Genomic DNA, 19,791 nt, shown 5'->3' with positions numbered 1-19,791 from the left:
TAAGTATTTGGTCACCTACAAACAAGCAAGATTTCTGGCTCTCACAGACCTGTAACTTCTTCTTTAAGATGCTCCTCTGTCCTCCACTCGTTACCTGTATTAATGATACCTGTTTGAACTTGTTATCAGTATAAAAGACACCTGTCCACAACCTAAACAGTCACACTCCAAACTCCACTATGGCCAATACCAAAGAGCTGTCAAAGGACACCAGAAACAAAATTGTAGACCTGCACCAGGCTGGGAAGACTGAATCTGCAATAGGTAAGCAGCTTGGTTTGAAGAAATCAACTGTGGGAGCAATTATTAGGAAATGGAAGACATACAAGACTACTGATAATCTCCCTCGGTCTGGGGCTCCACGCAAGATCTCACCCCGTGGCGTCAAAATGATCACAAGAACGGTGAGCAAAAATCCCAAAACCACACGGAGGGACCTAGTGAATGACCTGCAGAGAGCTGGGACCAAAGTAACAAAGCCTACCATCAGTAACACACTACGCCGCCAGGGACTCAAATCCTGCAGTGCCAGACGTGTCCCCCTGGGAAAGCCAGTACATGTCCAGGCCCGTCTGAAGGTTGCTATAGAGCATGTCATATGGTCAGATGAAACCAAAATATAACTTTTTGGTAAAAACTCAACTCGTCGTGTTTGGAGGACAAAGAATGCTGAGTGGCATCCAAAGAACATCATACCTACTGTGAAGCATGGGGGTGGAAACATCATGCTTTGGGGCTGTTTTTCTGCAAAGGGACCAGGACGACTGATCTGTGTAAAGGAAAGAATGAATGGGGCCATGTATCGTGAGATTTTGAGTGAAAACCTCCTTCCATCAGCAAGGGCATTGAAGATGAAACGTGGCTGGGTCTTTCAGCATGACAATGATCCCAAACACACCGCCCGGGCAACGAAGGAGTGGCTTCGTAAGAAGCATTTCAAGATCCTGGAGTGGCCTAGCCAGTCTCCAGATCTCAACCCCATAGAAAATCTTTGGAGGGAGTTGAAAGTCCATGTTGCCCAGCAACAGCCCCAAAACATCACTGCTCTAGAGGAGATCTGCTTGGAGGAATTGGCCAAAATACCAGCAACAGTGTGTGAAAACCTTGTGAAGACTTACAGAAAACGTTTGACCTCTGTCATTGCCAACAAAGGGTATATAACAAAGTATTGAGATAAACTTTTGTTATTGACCAAATACTTATTTTCCACCATAATTTGCAAATAAATTCATTAAAAATCTTCTGGATTTTTTTTCTTCTCATTTTGTCTGTTATAGTTGAAGTGTACCTATGATGAAAATTAAATGCCTCGCTCATCTTTTTAAGTGGGAGAACTTGCACAATTGGTGTCTGACTAAATACTTTTTTGCGGTTGAATCTGAATACATATGGATGTCCATTACTTTTCTCAAATAGCCAATAAATTAAAAACCTTCCCTTTCATGTTGTCCGCAACAAATTTTCCTAAATGAAACACTGAAATGGCATACTGTTTTTATGAAGAATTTAGTATATTCGCATGAAAATCTGTCACCAATTGGATGGACATGCTAAAGACTCGCTAGTCTAGTGTTACTTTGATAATGCCTGCACATTATGGTTCACCAGCAGCTCCAAACATCTAAAGAATAAGCTACCAGCTAAACAAACTTGTAAGAATTGTACGTTAACTCCCCCCTCATACTCATCTGGAGGTTGAGCATTTTTTACAGTTTGTACAGTATGTAATTGTATATGTATTCATGTAAAACAATAGGGAACACAATGGAAATAAGTCCCACACTTTATTGTGCAATCACTACACACAATACACCATAATGACAAATTGTTGGTAAAGTAGGGGTATAGCTTTAAAACACTGAAGTGCATTATGGGTAACTTAGTAAATTAACTTTCGGTTTTGAATGCAATTGTGTGTGATGGGGATGGAGCTGGACTGTGAGCCACACTCTTTTTACTCGGTTAGCCCACTATTTTATTTTGTCATTCGGACTACTTCAAATGATGTACAAGTTTTAATAAAAGCTAACTACTTCAGTGGAATTCCAGACTAGCTCGTCATTAGCAGTGGATAAGATCCCCAAATGTCGGAATTACCCCAGAGCATCTGTACATTTCTCTGGCCCTGGAGCCAGCAAGTCAAGGCTCCCCTGAGCCGTGCGAAGACGGTCTGGAGGCGAGGCAAGAAATGTAACATTGTGGACTCGTCCGGGATTTATCGTGCCCTCATCGGTGAGTTATTCACATTCTACCTGGAATATCAAAGAGAAAAGAAATAAGAGAATTGGACTTTCACAAGCTAAGGGCTAACGAAGTTAATCATCATTGTCTGAGTAGTGTCTGACATTCTAGCTAAAGCAGTGAATTGGCGGCTACACACAGGAAATATGTTATTACGAGAAATAATTTGCCTGAGGATTCGACGTGCTACTCAATCCCATTCATGTAGCTAAATACAGTGAATGAAGAAAGGTAATCACAAATCTCATTTGCCGACTGGATGAACAAATTTAATGTTGCAAATGCTAACAGTAACTGCAATCCATTTATGCCAAGTTCAGAGGTAGCTAATATGCAGGCCACCGCAGCTAATATGGCTGACTCATGCCGTGAGGCAAAGACGTCTCCTCAACGGCCAAAGGGAGAAACAAATCCATTTAAGTACGTAGTGAAAAATGGAAATGTGGGTGACAGTGGAATCGAATCACAGCTAAGTCACTACCAAAACTATGCCAGCTGGCATGATAGTTTCTTACCTAAAAATCACTGGAAATGTGTTTCAACCAACTACTGAAATGCTGCATACTCCATGCACTAACCCTTTCAACTCTGCCAAACACAGACTCTATGCAGCGAGTACCCCTGTAGATGCTGTTTACTCCTATCACCCACACAGGATCACAGCAGCTCTGCCCTCCCCTCCAGTTATGCCTCCTGTGGAAAATCACCGTTCACAGTTGCAGGACAGGCATGGATGTATTCGGAGTGATGCTCTGCCCAGTGAAGGTAATGAAATGTACTGTTCTGAAAACATACAGTCTCACCCCAGGCGAGCAAGATCCAGTTCCCATGGCAGGCAGCCCCGGCGTGTACATTATGATATCTCATCAGACAGTGAGGACGAATACGCTACTCAGAAGGAGAGGATCCATACACTATGACCAGGTCAATTTGATGGTTTGGGCTCATGGAGAGAGTTCTTACATCGCTTTGAGAGCTGTGCTAGAGCTAATCACTGGTCAGAAAGGACAATATTAGTCCAGCTGAGATTCTGTTTAGTGGGTGCTGCAGGGGCTGTGGTCCACAAGAACCCTAAGTCTTCCCGTTGGGACTACTCACGCATAGTGGGGGAGGTGGACTCGGCCTACGGGCCAGCATCGGAGCATGCAGCTAACATTGGCATTGAGTTGAGGCAGAGAGTGCGCAAACCAGGTGAATCACTGCATGTATTGAGAGGTGACATTTATGAGAAAGTATCCATTGTGTATGCAGATCGCCCCGAGCCAGAACAGGATTCTATCAGTGTGGAGGTATTCACTGGGAGACGCCGGCATTGTGCAGAAGCCACTGGAGAAGGGCACACCCTCATTGGCACGAGCATACGAGGTCACCCACAGGCACAAAACCACCATGCGAGCAGCTAACAGTGTTACAACTATTGCAGTCTGGTGTGCAGTCTACAGAGGGGAGAGCCAGAGCAGCTACCTTATGGGAATTAATCGACCACAGCGGAGATTAAGGCAAGAGTTGGAATACACCACCTGTAGAGCGGAGTCAGAAACCTCCAAAGTCCAGCTTCAAGCCACACAAACCAAAGACTGGTGAGTGCAAAAATACAAATTGGAACGAAATCAGATGCCACAACTTCCAAGGCATTGGGCACATGAAACGGAGCTGTCGATCACCAAGGACGCCAGCTAAGCTGCGGGCATGCCCCGAGTCGCCCAATTCCACCAAGAGCCAAAACACACCTGCTCAGTGTCAAGGGTACAGGTCCCGAAATGTGTATCCACCTACTAATGTACAATATGGAGGTATGTGCTCTTTGGACAGCGGGGCATGGATAAATGCGCTGCCTTGGTGCTGTTACGACAGGGCATTGGTCCTGTAAATGTCAAAGTCTTTGGAGAAGTTAATCTGCCCATTCAGGTTGGCACGGTCACAGTGAGTGTCAACTTTATCGTTGCAGACAGGGCAGAGAACGCCAAAGCCATCCTCGGTCATCCATTCCTGGAGCAGTCACGGGCACGCCTTGATTTCGCCTTGATTGTGCTGTTGGTGAACAGGTGCCGTACTTCAACCTGAAGAACAGACCGAAAGTGCGTGTTGTAAGAATAGCACTCACAGCCATTCTCGAATTGGGGTGTGAATGCATTGTGCCGTGGAACGCCTACTTCCCATGATCCTGTCAGAGGCGACATGGTGCTAAGCCCAACTAAAGGATTCATTGAGAAGCACCGTCTACTGGTGCCACGGGTTGTGGTTGACACACAGGCCAAGAATCAAATCCCCAACCCAGGAACAGAGTCAGTGAAAGTAAAAAAGGGCGATATCGCCAGATTCCTCCAGGCAGCAGATGTTGTTCAGCCCACTGATACTTCTTCCATTTCACCACAAACTAGTCTCATCTCCCCAGCGGTTCCTGATCACTTACAGTTGATATATACAGAAAGCTCTACTGCGCTAAGTGCGGACGAACGTTGTGGGTTGGGTCAAATCCGTAGTTCCTACGGGGATGTCTTCTCTATTGGACCCACTGATCTTGCTCACACTAGTCTTGTACAGCATGACATTCAGACGTGGGGCTCTTGTGAAGCAGCAACCACGACGGATGGCATTCGAAAAGCAGCTCAATGCAGACGAGCAGATCCAGCAATGTCTTGAAACTGGAGTAGCCTCTCCAAGTCACAGCAGCTGGGCTCCACCGATAGGCATGGTACGCAAAAAGGACCAGACATACCGTCTATGAGTGGACTACAGTGGTCTAAATGAGCGTACTGATAAGGATGCATATCCTCTTCCTCGTATCCAAAACACTCTCGATACCCTGTCGACGGCCAAATGGTTTAGCACTTTGGACTTCGTCAGGCTACTGGCAGGTAGAGCTTACTCCCAGGGCCCGTAAAGCTTTCTGCAGCAGGAAGGGCCTCTTTGAGTGGAATGTGATGCCTTTTTGCTCTGCAATGCACCTGCGACGTGTTCAATCGGCTACACCAAGCCAACCTAAAATTGAAACCCTCCAAGTGCTGTCTCTTCCGCCGACAGGTAACCCACCTTGGGCACATAGTTTCCGAACATGGCATAGCCACAGATCACCAGAAAATTCTTAAAGTCCAAGAATGGCCCCAGCCTACCTGCATTTCAGAAGTCCGTCAGTTCATCGGCCTGGCCTCCTACTACCGACGATTTGTCAAAGATTTCGCTACTGTAGCCAAGCCCCTTCATGAGCTTACAAAGAAGCATGCTTGTTTCCGTTGGACGCCAGAGTGCCAGGAGGCATTCAAACAAACATTCAAACAATTAAAGAAGCTAATCACCACTGCTCCCATCTTGGGATATCCACTCGACAGCGGCGACCTCATCCTCGATACAGATGCCAGCAACTTCGTCATTGGAGCCGTCTTTTCCCAAAATGCAGGATGGTGAGGAACACGTACTAGCGTATGGGAGCCGGCAGTTGTCCCCCCCCCGAGCAAAATTATTATACCACATATTATACCACACGGAGGGAGCTAATGGCAGTAGTGGAGTTTACTACACACCTGCGTCAATACCTGCTCAGAAGACCCTTCATCGTGCGCACCCACCACAGCAGCCTTTGGTGGCACATAAGGATGAAGGAACCAGAAGGTCAACTGGCAAGGTGGCTCGAGAAGTTTGGGGAGTATAACTTCAAGGTCATACATCGTCCAGGACGCCACCGCCAGCTTCTAGAGCTTCCGTCAACGTGGAGTTGGGTCATCGGGAGAGTGAAGATGACAAGTCGGACGTGGAAAAGATTCGCCTCACCGACGCAAGTGACATTGTTCTGTTCCATGGATGGACTACTGAGGAATTACGTCAAGCTCAGATGGCTGACTCTGATATAGGCCCCATCAAGAGACGGCTCAAGGAAGGACAGGAAAACCCATCGTGGGGAGATGTGTTGCCTTTCGGGCCAGCGTCTAAGGACTATTCGAGCCAGTGGAAGAGACTGTATGTCAAGGACAGCATTCTCTGAGTTACCCACAGATACTCCTACCTCAAGTGTTCCCGAACGGACATCATGAAGCAGATGCAGGATGGCCCAGTAGCTGGTCACTTTGGCGTGGAACGGACACTTGCCCGGCTGCAGACAAGATACTACTGGTACCGAATGAGAGAGGATGTCACACTATGGTGTCGTACATGTGCGAGCTGTACCGCTAAAGCCAGACCTTCGAGGAAGCCCCAAGCACCTTTGGGCACTGTCCGTGTGGGAGTACCCATGGAGAGGATAGCCATTGATCTCATGGGCCCCATGAATGAGACGGAACACTACAATCGCTACATATTGGTGGTTCAAGATTATTTCACAAAGTGGATGGAAGCCTACCCTCTGCCAAACTATCAAGCCGTGACAGTGGCTGAAGTTCTGACAGCTGAATGGGTATGCTGCTATTGAGCCCAACAGACACTCCACAGCGATCAAGGCTCCAACTTCGAGTCTGAAGTCTTCCAAAGAATGTATGAACTGTTAGGAATCGAACAGACTCACACAACCCATTTCAGGCCGCAATCGTCATTGGGACTGGGACCTCATGATTCCATTCACTGTGATGGCCTATAGAGCAACAAAGCACAGCTCAACAGGGTTTACTCCAAACATGATGCTCCTTGGAAGAGAAGTAACAGAACCCATCGAGCTGGTGGCTGGCTTGCCACTCGATCACGATCACGCCAAGACGCATCCACAGTGTGTGGCACAGCTACGAGACATATTGGAACTTGCTCACCAGATTGCAAGGGAAGTGCTGGGTCAGTCTGTGGAGCATGCCAAAAAACAATATGGCAAGAATGCTTCTGATACCACTTCTTTTTTGAGTTGGTCGGCGACACCAGATGGAGTTCAGTCTAGTGGGGGGTAGCATAATGCATCAAGGCCAAGCATGGACTGTTACTCGCCCTGCTTTCGGTCAAACTCCCACAGGGAGGCCAAAGAGGAACAAAAGACCACCTAACCAGTTCTGGGACATTAAACATTTTTATTGCTGCATTATTATAGCCCAAAAAAAGAACAAAACACACTGATGCAGGTGGGACTGTAAATTGTGACAGTTTTATATTATATGTATTGGGTATAGCTTTAAAACACTGAAGTGCATTATGGGTAACTTAGTAAGTTAACTTTCGGTTTTGAATGCAATTGTGTGTGACGGGGATGTAGCCGGAATGTGAGCCACGTTCTTTTTATTCCATTAGCTCACTATTTTATTTTGTCATTAGGACTACTTCAAATGATGTACAAGTTTTAATAAAAGCTAACTACTTCAGTGGAATTCCAGACTTGCTCGTCATTAGCAGCGGATAAGATCCCCAAATGTGGGAATTACCACAGCGCATCTGTAAATTGCTCTGGCCCTGGAGCTAGCAAGTGAAGGCTCCCCTGAGCCATCCCGACTACGGTCTAGAGGCAAGGCAAGAAAGGTAACAAAATCTAAAACAGGTTTTTATACATTTTAGCAAAAAAATAAATATTATTTACATAAGTATTCAGACCCTTTGCTACGAGACTCAATATTGAGCTCAGGTGCATCCTGTTTCCATTGCTCATCTCTGAGATGTTTTTACAACTTGATTGGAGTCCAGCTGTGGTAAAGTCAATTGATTTGACATGATTTGGAAAGGCACACAATTGCCTATATAAGGTCCCACCAGTTGACACTGCATGTCAGAGCAAAAACCAAGCCATGAGGTTGAAGGAATTGTTCGTATAGCTCCAAGACAGGATTGAGTCAAGGCACAGATCTGGGAAAGGGTACCAAAAAATGCAGCATTGAAGGTCCCCAAGAACAGGGGCCTCCATCATTCTTAAAAGGAAGAAATTTGGAACCACCACTACGCTTCCTAGAGCTGGCTGTCCAGCCAGACTGAGGCCGATGGTCACTCTGACAGAGCTCCAACCTACCAGACAGACAACCATCTCTGTAGCACTCCGGTCACGTTGGCATAAAGGGCCGGGAGGCAGGCGCAAGAATGCGTAATAGGGGTTTTTATTTACCAAAATTACAGCGTGCCATGTACAGGCACAAAGACCAAACAAACACTATACAAAACACAACAAAAGAGCAAGGAGTACCTTGAATAAATACACAATCGCACAATGATTATCACCCGGGACGAGCCCCTTAATCATTAGAACAATACATGTGTCACGTAGGGGCCAGGTGTGGGCCAGGTGTGGGGCCAGATGTGCACAATGAAAGTTCCAGAGGGATCCGTGACAGTACCCCCAGCGCAACGACACCGGTCTTGAGGATGATCACAGGAACGCAGTGCAGGTCCATCAGGACCCGATGCAGCTGCCAAAGTTGCGTCGTTGTCGGACGGGCCAGTTGACAATGCCGAAGTAGCGGCGGCGTCGGACGGACCAGTAGCAGTGGCGTCGGACGGGCCAGTTGTGGCGACGTCGGACGACCCAGTTGCAGCTGCCGAAGTTGCGGCGGTGCCGGACGGACCAGTCACAGCGTAGTCGGATGGGCCATTCCCGCTGTCTCCCTTAATGGTCGATTATTCTGTCACTCTGGCATAAAGGATTCGGGAGACAGACGCAGGAATGCGTGCTGTGTAAGTGCACAGGGAAGAACGCCAAACAAACACGTAACAAAAACACAGAGTTGAAACCCAAACAAAAGAGCGAGGAGTACCTTGAATAAATAAACATGCACACAATGATTAAGACATGGGACGAGGCCGGTAATCATCTATGCAATCCACAAGGGCACGAAAGCCCAAAACACACCACACAGGTATTCACACGCACCAACGGATATTGTAACAATAATCGACCCCCAACAGAAACCAAAGGGCACATATATACAAATACTCATCCGTGGGAATAGGGGACAGGTGTGCGTGATGAAAGTTCCAGAGGGATCCGTGACACCACCAATCAGGCCCTTATGGTAGAGTAGCCAAACTGAAGCCACTCTTCAGTAAAAGGCACATGACAGCCCCCTGGAGTTTTCCAAAAGTCACCCAAAGGACTCTGACCATGAGAAGCAAGATTCTCTGGTCTGATGAAACCAAGATTGAACTCTTTGACCTGAATGCCAAGCATCATGTCTGGAGGAAACCTGGCACCATCAATATGGCGAAGCATGGTCAGTTCATCATGGTGGACTGGGAGAATTGTCAGGAGCAAAGTACAGAGAGATCCTTGATGAAAACCTGCTCCAGAGCACCCAGGACCTCAGACTGGGGCGAAGGTTCACCTTCCAACAGGACAATGACCCTAAGCACACAGCCATGACAAAGCAGGACTGGCTTCGGGACAAGTCTCTGAATGTCCTTGAGTGGCCCAGCAGAGCCCGGAGTTGAACCCGATCTAACATTTCTGGGGAGACCTGAAAATAGCTGTGCAAAGAAGCTCCCTGTCCAACCTGACAGAGCTTGAGAGGATCTGCGGAAAATAATGGGAGAAACTTCCCAAATACAGGTGTGCCAAGTTTGTAGCATCATACCCAAGAAGACTCAAGGCTGTAATCGCTGCCAAAGGTGCTTCAACAAAGTACTGAGTAAAGGGTCAGAATCTTTATGTAAATGTAATATTTTAGTTTTTATTATTTTATAAATCTGCAAAAATGTCTAATTACCTGTTTTTGCTTTGTCATTATGGGGTATTGTGTGTAGATTGAGGAGTGAAAACTAATTCATCAATTTTAGCTGTTGAAGGGGGAAGAGAGATTGAATATATTCCTGTGTTACGCTTTATCAACAAAATATACATTTGTTTTTATTACCAGTGTGTTATCCAACTACCACAGCTGTAAAAGTAATCAATGACGAGAGATTCCATGTAGCTATTGCTTCCTATAGCAATGCATTTCTCCCAAATCAAACAATGTGTCAACTTCGGTGTGGTGACAAAGTTCAACATAACTTACTGTTTTTGGATGTTTTTGATTATTATCGGAGATAGAGATTGCATTGTACTTCTCAAACACACTCAAAATAACTATAGTTGCAAACATGAACAAAATGTTAACTTCAGATCAGCCAGTTCAGCAGAATTACATCTCATCAGATCAGGTGATGAAATAATAATGTGTTGATTTATTTAATTTGTATATTGCTTTTAGTACCCTTACCAAAATAAGTATCATTTTTGGCTCATTTCCCCCGTACATCTCAAACTCTCACTGGACATCAATTGTTATCTGCTGGTACACTACATGGCCATAATTATGTGTACACCCCTTCAACTTAATGGATTCGGCTATTTCAGTCACACCCGTTGCTGACAGGGGAATAAAATCAAACACACAGCCATGAAATCTCCATAGACAAAAATTGACAGTGGAATGGTCCGTACTGAAAAACTCAGTGACTTTCAACGTGGCACCGTCATTGGGTGCCACCTTTCCAATAAGTCAGGTCATCAAATTTCTGCCCTGATAGACATGCCCTGGTCAACTGTTTGTGCTGTTATTGTGAAGTGGAAATGTCTAGGAGCAACAATGGCTTAGCCGCGAAGTGGTAGGCCACACAAGCTCACAGAACGGGACTGCAGAGTGCTGAAGCGCGTAGTGCATATAAATGGTTAGTCAGCACAAGAATTGTTCATCAGGAGCTTCATGAAATGGGTTTCCATGGCCGAGCAGCTGCACACAAGCCAAAGATCACCATGCACAATGCCAAGCATCGGCTGTAGTGGTGCAAGCTCGCCGCCATTGGACTCTGGAGCAGTGGAAACTCGTTCTCTGGAGTGATAAATCACGCTTCACCATCTGGCAGTCCAATGGACGAATCTGGTTTGGTGGATGCCAGGAGAATGCTACCTGCCCGAATGCATATTGCTAACTGTAAAGTTTGACGGAGGAGGAAAAATGGTCTGGGGCTGTTTTACATGGTTCAGGCAATATTAATGCTATAGCATACAATGACATTTTACATGATTCTATGCTTCCAACTTTGTGGCAACAGTTTGGAGAATGCCTTTTCCTGTTTCACCATGACAATGCCCCCGTACACACAGCGAGGTCCATACAGAAATGGTTTGTCGAGATCGTTGTGGAAGAACTTGACCGGCCTACACAGAGCTCTGATCTCAACCCCATTGAACACCTTTGGGATGAATTGGAACACCGAATGCGAGTCAGGCCTAATCGCGCAACATCAGTGCCCGACCTCACTAATGCTCTTGTGGCTGAATGGAAGCAATGTTCCAACATCTAGTGGAAAGCCTTCCCAGAAGAGTGGAGGCGGTTGTAGCAGCAATGGGGGACCAACTCCATATTAATGCCCATGATTTTGGAATGAGATTAACAACAAGCAGGTGTCCACATACTTTTGTTCATGTAGTGTATGTTCCTTTTTCAGGTCCAGCCATAGTCCCCACAGGCAATACAAAAGACTGTTATCGGGGCCCCATGGAAGTCCAAAGCAATAGAAAAAGAGCACTGACCCTCACAGTGTCTTTGACCTGACATGATATAAAGAGGTATGGGATTGATTGCATACTCCTGCCCCGTGGCTGTTCATCAACCTGCCAGTCTCTGACTCATCACTTTGTGGTACATGACGAAGATGAAGAGGAGCAAGATGACAAAGGAGTCATCCATGAAGCCTAGCAGGCTGAACAAGGCCTTGGGGATAAAGTCCAGCAGGGAGGCCCCACCAGACACAGGATATGAATACAGAACATCCAGAAGGGGCCGCTCACGGAGAACATCTCCCCGAAGGCGTGGCGCAGCAGAGTGGGGACGTCCCACAGGCAATCCATGAGCGATCTGGGCTGGCCAGAGAATCACCGGTTGTAGTCGTTGAGATCCTACAAGATGAGTATTGGCTCAGCTTACCCATCCTGGAGCTGCTGCAGTGAGGCATGGTCTTGGAAGAGCAGGAAAAGCAATGTAGCCATTTGTCTACAGATGGGACAGTTAATAGCACCAAGCCAAGTCCCAGACCTCCCATATGCAACTATACAGGAACCACAGAAGAGGTGGCCACAGTTGGTTTCTACCGGCAGTGCAGCCTAATGTAAGCACACTGGACAGGACATATCAGTGTAGTAATGCGACCTGGGCTTGCCGGGAGCAGCTTCAGCAAACCCCCGAACAGCGTACATGTGCTTCTGGGTCTCTGGGTAGAGGTTTTGTTGATAATCTCTGCAGAGCAGTGTAAATCAATAACGTGACACTCAGAACTACCACAATCAGGACTGGGTTGCTCACCTCTTCTATTAATTAATTTTCATCTTGTAGTAAATAGTACACATCATATCCTGCACTCCATGTCCATTGGAATTATGGTCGTTTGAGAGGGAGAGCTTGTAAATCACAGAACCCATCCACAGTCATGCAAAATGGATTGCAGAATCCCGGATGAGGGTTGTCCGAGTAGAATCCCATTAGGTGCTCCCTTCTCCCAGTCCCAGAGTAACCTGGGTAACCAATTTTAATGAATGTCAGTCTTTCTGCTTCAGTTTAATAAGATTGAATCTAATATACATTTATTTCATATCAATTTAATTGATATGAAACGAACCGCCCTTGCTGTCTCTGCCTGGCCGATTCCCCTCTTTCCACTGGGATTCTCTGCCTCTACCCTGTTACGGGGGCTGAGTCACTGGCTTACTGGGGCTCTCTCATGCCGTCCCTGGGGGGGGGTGCGTCACCTGGGTGGGTTGATTCACTGTTGTGGTCGGCCTGTCTGGGTTGGCGCCCCCCCCTTGGGTTGTGCCGTGGCGGAGATCTTTGTGGGCTATACTCGGCCTTGTCTCAGGATGGTAAGTTGGTGGTTGAAGATATCCCTCTAGTGGTGTGGAGGCTGTGCTTTGGCAAAGTGGGTGGGGTTATATCCTTCCTGTTTGGCCCTGTCCGGGGTGTCCTCGGATGGGGCCACAGTGTCTCCTGACCCCTCCTGTCTCAGCCTCCAGTATTTATGCTGCATTAGTTTATGTGTCGGGGGCTAGGGTCAGTTTGTTATATCTGGAGTACTTCTCCTGTCCTATTCGGTGTCCTGTGTGAATCTAAGTGTGCGTTCTCTAATTCTCTCCTTCTCTCTTTCTTTCTCTCTCTCGGAGGACCTGAGCCCTAGGACCATGCCCCAGGACTACCTGACATGATGACTCCTTGCTGTCCCCAGTCCACCTGGCCATGCTGCTGCTCCAGTTTCAACTGGCCTGGGCCCTAGGACCATGTCCCAGGACTACCTGACATGATGACTCCTTGCTGTCCCCAGTCCACCTGGCCATGCTGCTGCTCCAGTTTCAACTGTTCTGCCTTACTATTATTCAACCATGCTGGTCATTTATGAACATTTGAACATCTTGGCCACGTTCTGTTATAATCTCCACCCGGCACAGCCAGAAGAGGACTGGCCACCCCACATATGCTCTCTCTAATTCTCTCTTTCTTTCTCTCTCTCGGAGGACCTGAGCCCTAGGACCGTGCCCCAGGACTACCTGACATGATGACTCCTTGCTGTCCCCAGTCCACCTGACTGTGCTGCTGCTCCAGTTTCAACTGTTCTGCCTTATTATTATTCGACCATGCTGGTCATTTATGAACATTTGAACATCTTGGTCATGTTCTGTTATAATCTCTACCCGGCACAGCCAGAAGAGGACTGGCCACCCCACATAGCCTGGTTCCTCTCTAGGTTTCTTCCTAGGTTTTGGCCTTTCTAGGGAGTTTTTCCTAGCCACCGTGCTTTTACACCTGCATTGTTTGCTGTTTGGGGTTTTAGGCTGGGTTTCTGTACAGCACTTTGAGATATCAGCTGATGTGCGAAGGGCTATATAAATAAATTTGATTTGAATTTGATTTGAATTGTGTACAATTATTTAAATCTTGTGTTGAAATGTATAGACAGTTGGGAAAATTGTAAGTAACGTCTGATTCCAACTCACACTCTCAAACATGTAGATCCCCTGAACGCAGCTCACTCTCCAGATCCCACTCACCTGAATTCTGATCACACACTATTTAGTTCAGTTCTTTGCACCCCATCATTGTGAAGTATTGTTTTTCTTTCAGACACACTTTCATAGCTCTGTTTTTCCCGTAATTTACTCCTTCCCTGTATGATAGTTTTTGCCTGCTCACTAACTACGTCATTTGCCTATTCCCTGCCTGTACTTTCCCTGCCTCTATTCCCTGCCTGTATTTCCTATTATCAACCTATTGCCTGATCTCACGGACAACGTTACTATGCTTTTCTCTGCCTGTACTGTTGTATTTTTGGACCCCCTGTGTATGACCTTCTGCCTGTCCCTGGACCCAACTACCTGTCTCCTCCTGTGTATGACCTTCTGCCTGTCCCTGGACCCAGCTACCTGTCTCCTCCTGTGTATGACCTTCTGCCTGTCCCTGGACCCAGCTACCTGTCTCCTCCTGTGTATGACCTTCTGCCTGTCCCTGAACCCAGCTACCTGCCTCCTCCTGTGTATGACCTTCTGCCTGTCCCTGAACCCAGCTACCTGCCTCCTCCTGTGTATGACCTTCTGCCTGTCCCTGGACCCAGCTACCTGCCTCCTCCTGTGTATGACCTTCTGCCTGTCTCTGGACCCAGCTACCCGTCTCCTCCTGTGTATGACCTTCTGCCTGTCCCTGGACCCAGCTACCCGCCTCCTCCTGTGTATGACCTTCTGCCTGTCCCTGAACCCAGCTACCTGCCTCCTCCTGTGTATGACCTTCTGCCTGTCCCTGGACCCAGCTACCTGCCTCCTCCTGTGTATGACCTTCTGCCTGCCCCTGGACCCAGCTACCTGTCTCCTCCTGTGTATGACCTTCTGCCTGCCCCTGGACCCAGCTACCTGCCTCCTCCTGTGTATGACCTTCTGCCTGCCCCTGGACCCAGCTACCTGTCTCCTCCTGTGTATGACCTTCTGCCTGTCCCTGGACCCAACTACCTGTCTCCTCCTGTGTATGACCTTCTGCCTGCCCCTGGACCCAGCTACCTGCCTCCTCCTGTGTATGACCTTCTGCCTGTCCCTGGACCCAGCTACCTGTCTCCTCCTGTGTATGACCTTCTGCCTGTCCCTGGACCCAGCTACCTGTCTCCTCCTGTGTATGACCTTCTGCCTGTCCCTGGACCCAGCTACCTGTCTCCTCCTGTGTATGACCTTCTGCCTGTCCCTGGACCCAGCTACCTCTGTCCTCCTGTGTATGACCTTCTGCCTGTCCCTGGACCCAGCTACCTCTGTCCTCCTGTGTATGACCTTCTGCCTGTCCCTGGACCCAGCTACCTGCCTCCGCCTGTGTATGACCTTCTGCCTGTCCCTGGACCCAGCTACCTGTCTCCTCCTGTGTATGACCTTCTGCCTGCCCCTGGACCCAGCTACCTGTCTCCTCCTGTGTATGACCTTCTGCCTGCCCCTGGACCCATCTACCTGCCTCCTCCTGTGTATGACCTTCTGCCTGCCCCTGGACCCAGCTACCTGCCTCCTCCTGTGTATGACCTTCTGCCTGCCCCTGGACCCATCTACCTGCCTCCTCCTGTGTATGACCTTCTGCCTGCCCCTGGACCCAGCCACCTGCCTCCTCCTGTGGTCCTTTACAATAAACACCTGCTTCGCCCTACACTTCAAACCAGCTCTCTGTCTCCCATCGTGTGCATTACACTGTGTAGGTTAGAAGAGCATAGCTTCCCCCACTGATCTGTTTCTGGGATGATGAAGAAAGCGAACTAATGAACAACACTACATTTCATAATGGTGGGAGCAAGTTTGGCAGACAAATATTTCATCTCAGTATTACTGCTCCCAACTTACATGATCGATACAGCTGAAAAGGAGGCAAAGAGATATGATTCAAGAAAAGAATAATTGAGTTTGCATGTCCTTTCTCTCCCTCTCTTCCAATTACTTCTCCCTTCCTTACCTGGTGTTGAGGTTCACTGTGAATAAAATTTGAATGACATTGTGGGAAACATGGATGGATACACACAGTAACACAAAAATAACGGCCGTCATTTTGTCTCACAGGCTTACATGCAAAGCAAGCCAGCAACTAGACTGGCTTCATTCAGTAAGTTTTTCACCGGTTATATAGGCTGCAAACTTCTGCACTACTGCATGATTATGCGAAACACAAGTAAGACATAGCACATCTTATTGATTATCTAACTAAATTTGACCTTCTGATTATGTCGGAGCACTAGATCTGTTGATCGCTGGAGTCATGTAGGAGATGTGTTTAGTATAAAGGCCTTCTTTTTCTACTTCTTTGGTTTTTAAATGGCAGTTGGCAATGCAGAAAGGCTTTCAAAGGCTCAGAAAAATATATGGCATTTTTTTTTCTTCATTGAGGTTTATTGGCAGACTACAACCTATAAGGTGTATTTCCCCCACCTACTGTACGGGGTAGTTCGTGGGACTAAAAGTTCTCACTTTTGACCAATGGTAGCATGCAATCAAAAAGTGTGTACTGTACGGTAGCAGCCAGTTCAACCCCAAAAATGTTGGTAACAACACACTAGAAACTGACTGAAAAGCTAACTGTAAGGTAGCTAAATAGTAGCTTATTTCAGAAGTGCATATCCCAATTTTTAAAGAAAGTGTAGAAGAATAAAAAATATGCTATCATATAGCTAACCAGCTAACATTGTACTACGGATTAATAGTTATCAGTGTCTTTATTGTATTAACTAATTTACATAGCTAGCGAGCTATTTTTCCTATGTAAGGACTAGAGAGTGTGGTGTCAGGATAATAACCTCACACTCAACGTCAACAAAACTAAGGAGATGATTGTGGACTTCAGGAAACAGCAGAGGGAACACCCCCCTATCCACATCGATGGAACAGTAGTGGAGAGGGTAGTAAGTTTTAAGTTCCTCGGCTTACACATCACAGACAAACTGAATTGGTCTACCCACACAGACAGCATCGTGAAGATGCTTGTGTGTATAAGGTAGTAGTTTTGGAATTGTTAGCTAGATTACTCGTTGGTTATTACTGCATTGTCGGAACTAGAAGCACAAGCATTTCGCTACACTCGCATTAACATCTGCTAACCATGTGTATGTGACAAATACAATTTGATTTGATTTGAGAGCTGTCCTTGTGTCCTCTGCACAGTCTACACACTCGTGTGGATTAGCTTTCATTTGTCACTCTCTCCACCTCTCATCATCTCTTGTCTCTTTTGTCAGTGTTGTTACAGAAGAAAGGAGGATGGACTTCACCAAGTCTTAAAGCAACACAGTGTCCAGAGTAACCAAGTAACCAAGTCCTCACATCTGCTGGTAAGATGGGCAGGAGAGAAGGGCACCTCCTATCTTTCTCTTTTTATCAGCACTTGCCATCAAATGGTTGCCTGGCTACCCATCCACATCGCTCAGGCAAACATCACGCCCACTCCATGATGAGGCTGGATTTTCTTCCTCCCAAAATCTTTTAGAATCCAAACACATTCTGACCTTTCTGATTGGTCCCAGAAACCGATGGGTTGGGCCAAAGCCGGCATTGTCACGACTTGGGTCGGGCGGCATTTGGCGGTCGACGTCACCGGCTTTCTGGCCATCGCCGCTCCATTTTTCATTCATCCATTTGTTTTGTCTTGTTCCCTGCACATCTGGTTTTCATTCCCAATCACACATCATGTATTTATTCCTCTGTTACCCCTCATCTTTGTGTGAAATTGTTTGTTTGTAGCCCGTATTCGGCTGGTTAGCACCGGGTCTGAGTTTGGCCCATGTGTGTTGGTTATTTTGTACCATTTTGTGTACTTTGGGCGTATATTGCTACTTTTCATTGGATATGAATAAAGTGCGCCTATTATCACCCATCTCTGCTCTCCTGCACCTGACTTACCTTCAACCAGTAACGCACACCGTGACAGGCATACACAAATCATAAATCATGCCAGCACAAATTACTTCTAGGATGTATGGAGAATTAACCATTGTGACCTTTGCCATTTACATTGTCAGCTAAGATGCCCTCTTTCCATTGGCTCTGTGAAAGCAGGCTCTCCACGTCATCGCCATGCCAAAGTGGGATCTCTGAAACATAAGAGTACATGCACTGTACTCGGCCCGAGCAGCACTGACACTTGGCAGTTGTCAAACTTTTCCAACATCAACAAGCCAACCAAAGACCTGTCCTGCCCTCTCTATGAAGGTCAAATAAACACACCACACACCAGACACACACACAACAAAAACACTACACCTACACAAAACAAAAAACACTTAGGGGCGATGTCCCAGAGAATCTGTTGAAAAATCTTTTTAGTCCAGGATTAGGGTTAATCTGTGTCCGGGAAACCATCCCCATAGGCTTGAACTGTGACAAACTGTGACTTGAGCTATGTTCTATGTCTTTATTATAACTTTTCCTGTGGGTCTGAGACGCACACAGAAAGATATCAAAGGTGGATCATCAGCTACTGCATTGTATCTCGTTTGTTCCACAATCGAAACACTTGATTGTCACGACTTCTGTTGAAGTCGAAGCCTCTTCTTGTTCGGGTGGTGCTCGGCGGTCGACGTCACCGGTCTTCTAGCCATCATTGATCCATTTTTCATTTTCCATTGGTTTTGTCTTCCTACACACCTGGTTTCAATCCCATTCATTACCTGTTGTGTATTTAACCCTCTGTTTCCCCTCATGTCTTTGTCAGTGATTGTTTGTTATTCAGTGTTGTTTGTATTGGTGCGCGACGGGTCCTCGTACCCACTTTGTTTTATCGTTACATTTAGTGTTGGAGTTATGTTTCGTTTGTTGTTATTAAATAACTCCATTACACTCCGTTTGATTCTCCTGCGCCTGACTTCCCTGCCACCTATGCACACGACAAGGTATCCATGCAGTTTTTTTTCTCACATTTCTACTAACACTTTATCACATTTGCCTTATGGCAAGGTGCTCCATCATGCTGGAAAAGGCATTGTTCATCACCAAACTGTTCCTGGATGGTGGGGAGAAGTTGATCTCCGCACTGCTAAAGCTAACTCTCTCTCCTCTGCTCTCATCCTTCTAGACCTATCGGCTGCCTTCGATACTGTGAACCATCAGATCCTCCTCTCCACCCTCTCCGAGTTGGGCATCTCCGGCGCGGCCCACGCTTGGATTGCGTCCTACCTGACAGGTCGCTCCTACCAGGTGGCGTGGCGAGAATCTGTCTCCTCACCACGCGCTCTCACCACTGGCGTCCCCCAGGGCTCTGTTCTAGGCCCTCTCCTATTCTCGCTATACACCAAGTCACTTGGCTCTGTCATAACCTCACATGGTCTCTCCTATCATTGCTATGCAGACGACACACAATTAATCTTCTCCTTTCCCCCTTCTGATGACCAGGTGGCGAATCGCATCTCTGCATGTCTGGCAGACATATCAGTGTGGATGACGGATCACCACCTCAAGCTGAACCTCGGCAAGACGGAGCTGCTCTTCCTCCCGGGAAAGGACTGCCCGTTCCATGATCTCGCCATCACGGTTGACAACTCCATTGTGTCCTCCTCCCAGAGCGCTAAGAACCTTGGCGTGATCCTGGACAACACCCTGTCGTTCTCAACTAACATCAAGGCGGTGGCCCGTTCTTGTAGGTTCATGCTCTACAACATCCGCAGAGTACGACCCTGCCTCACACAGGAAGCAGCGCA

The 19,791-nt window shown here is 47.1% G+C and overlaps 1 pseudogene; it reads right to left on the bottom strand.

The window, feature by feature from the left end:
• Positions 1-11,720: 11,720 nt before the first annotated feature.
• On the bottom strand, positions 11,721-17,708 carry LOC115114796 (E3 ubiquitin-protein ligase RNF170-like; annotated as a pseudogene).
• Between the last annotated feature and the right edge of the window lie 2,083 nt (positions 17,709-19,791).

The sequence above is a fragment of the Oncorhynchus nerka genome, linkage group LG9b (genome assembly GCF_034236695.1).
Source record: "Oncorhynchus nerka isolate Pitt River linkage group LG9b, Oner_Uvic_2.0, whole genome shotgun sequence".
Lineage (NCBI taxonomy): Eukaryota > Metazoa > Chordata > Actinopteri > Salmoniformes > Salmonidae > Oncorhynchus > Oncorhynchus nerka.
The sequence above is the reverse complement of the archived record's forward strand: the minus strand, read 5'-3'. Positions and strand labels throughout refer to the sequence as shown.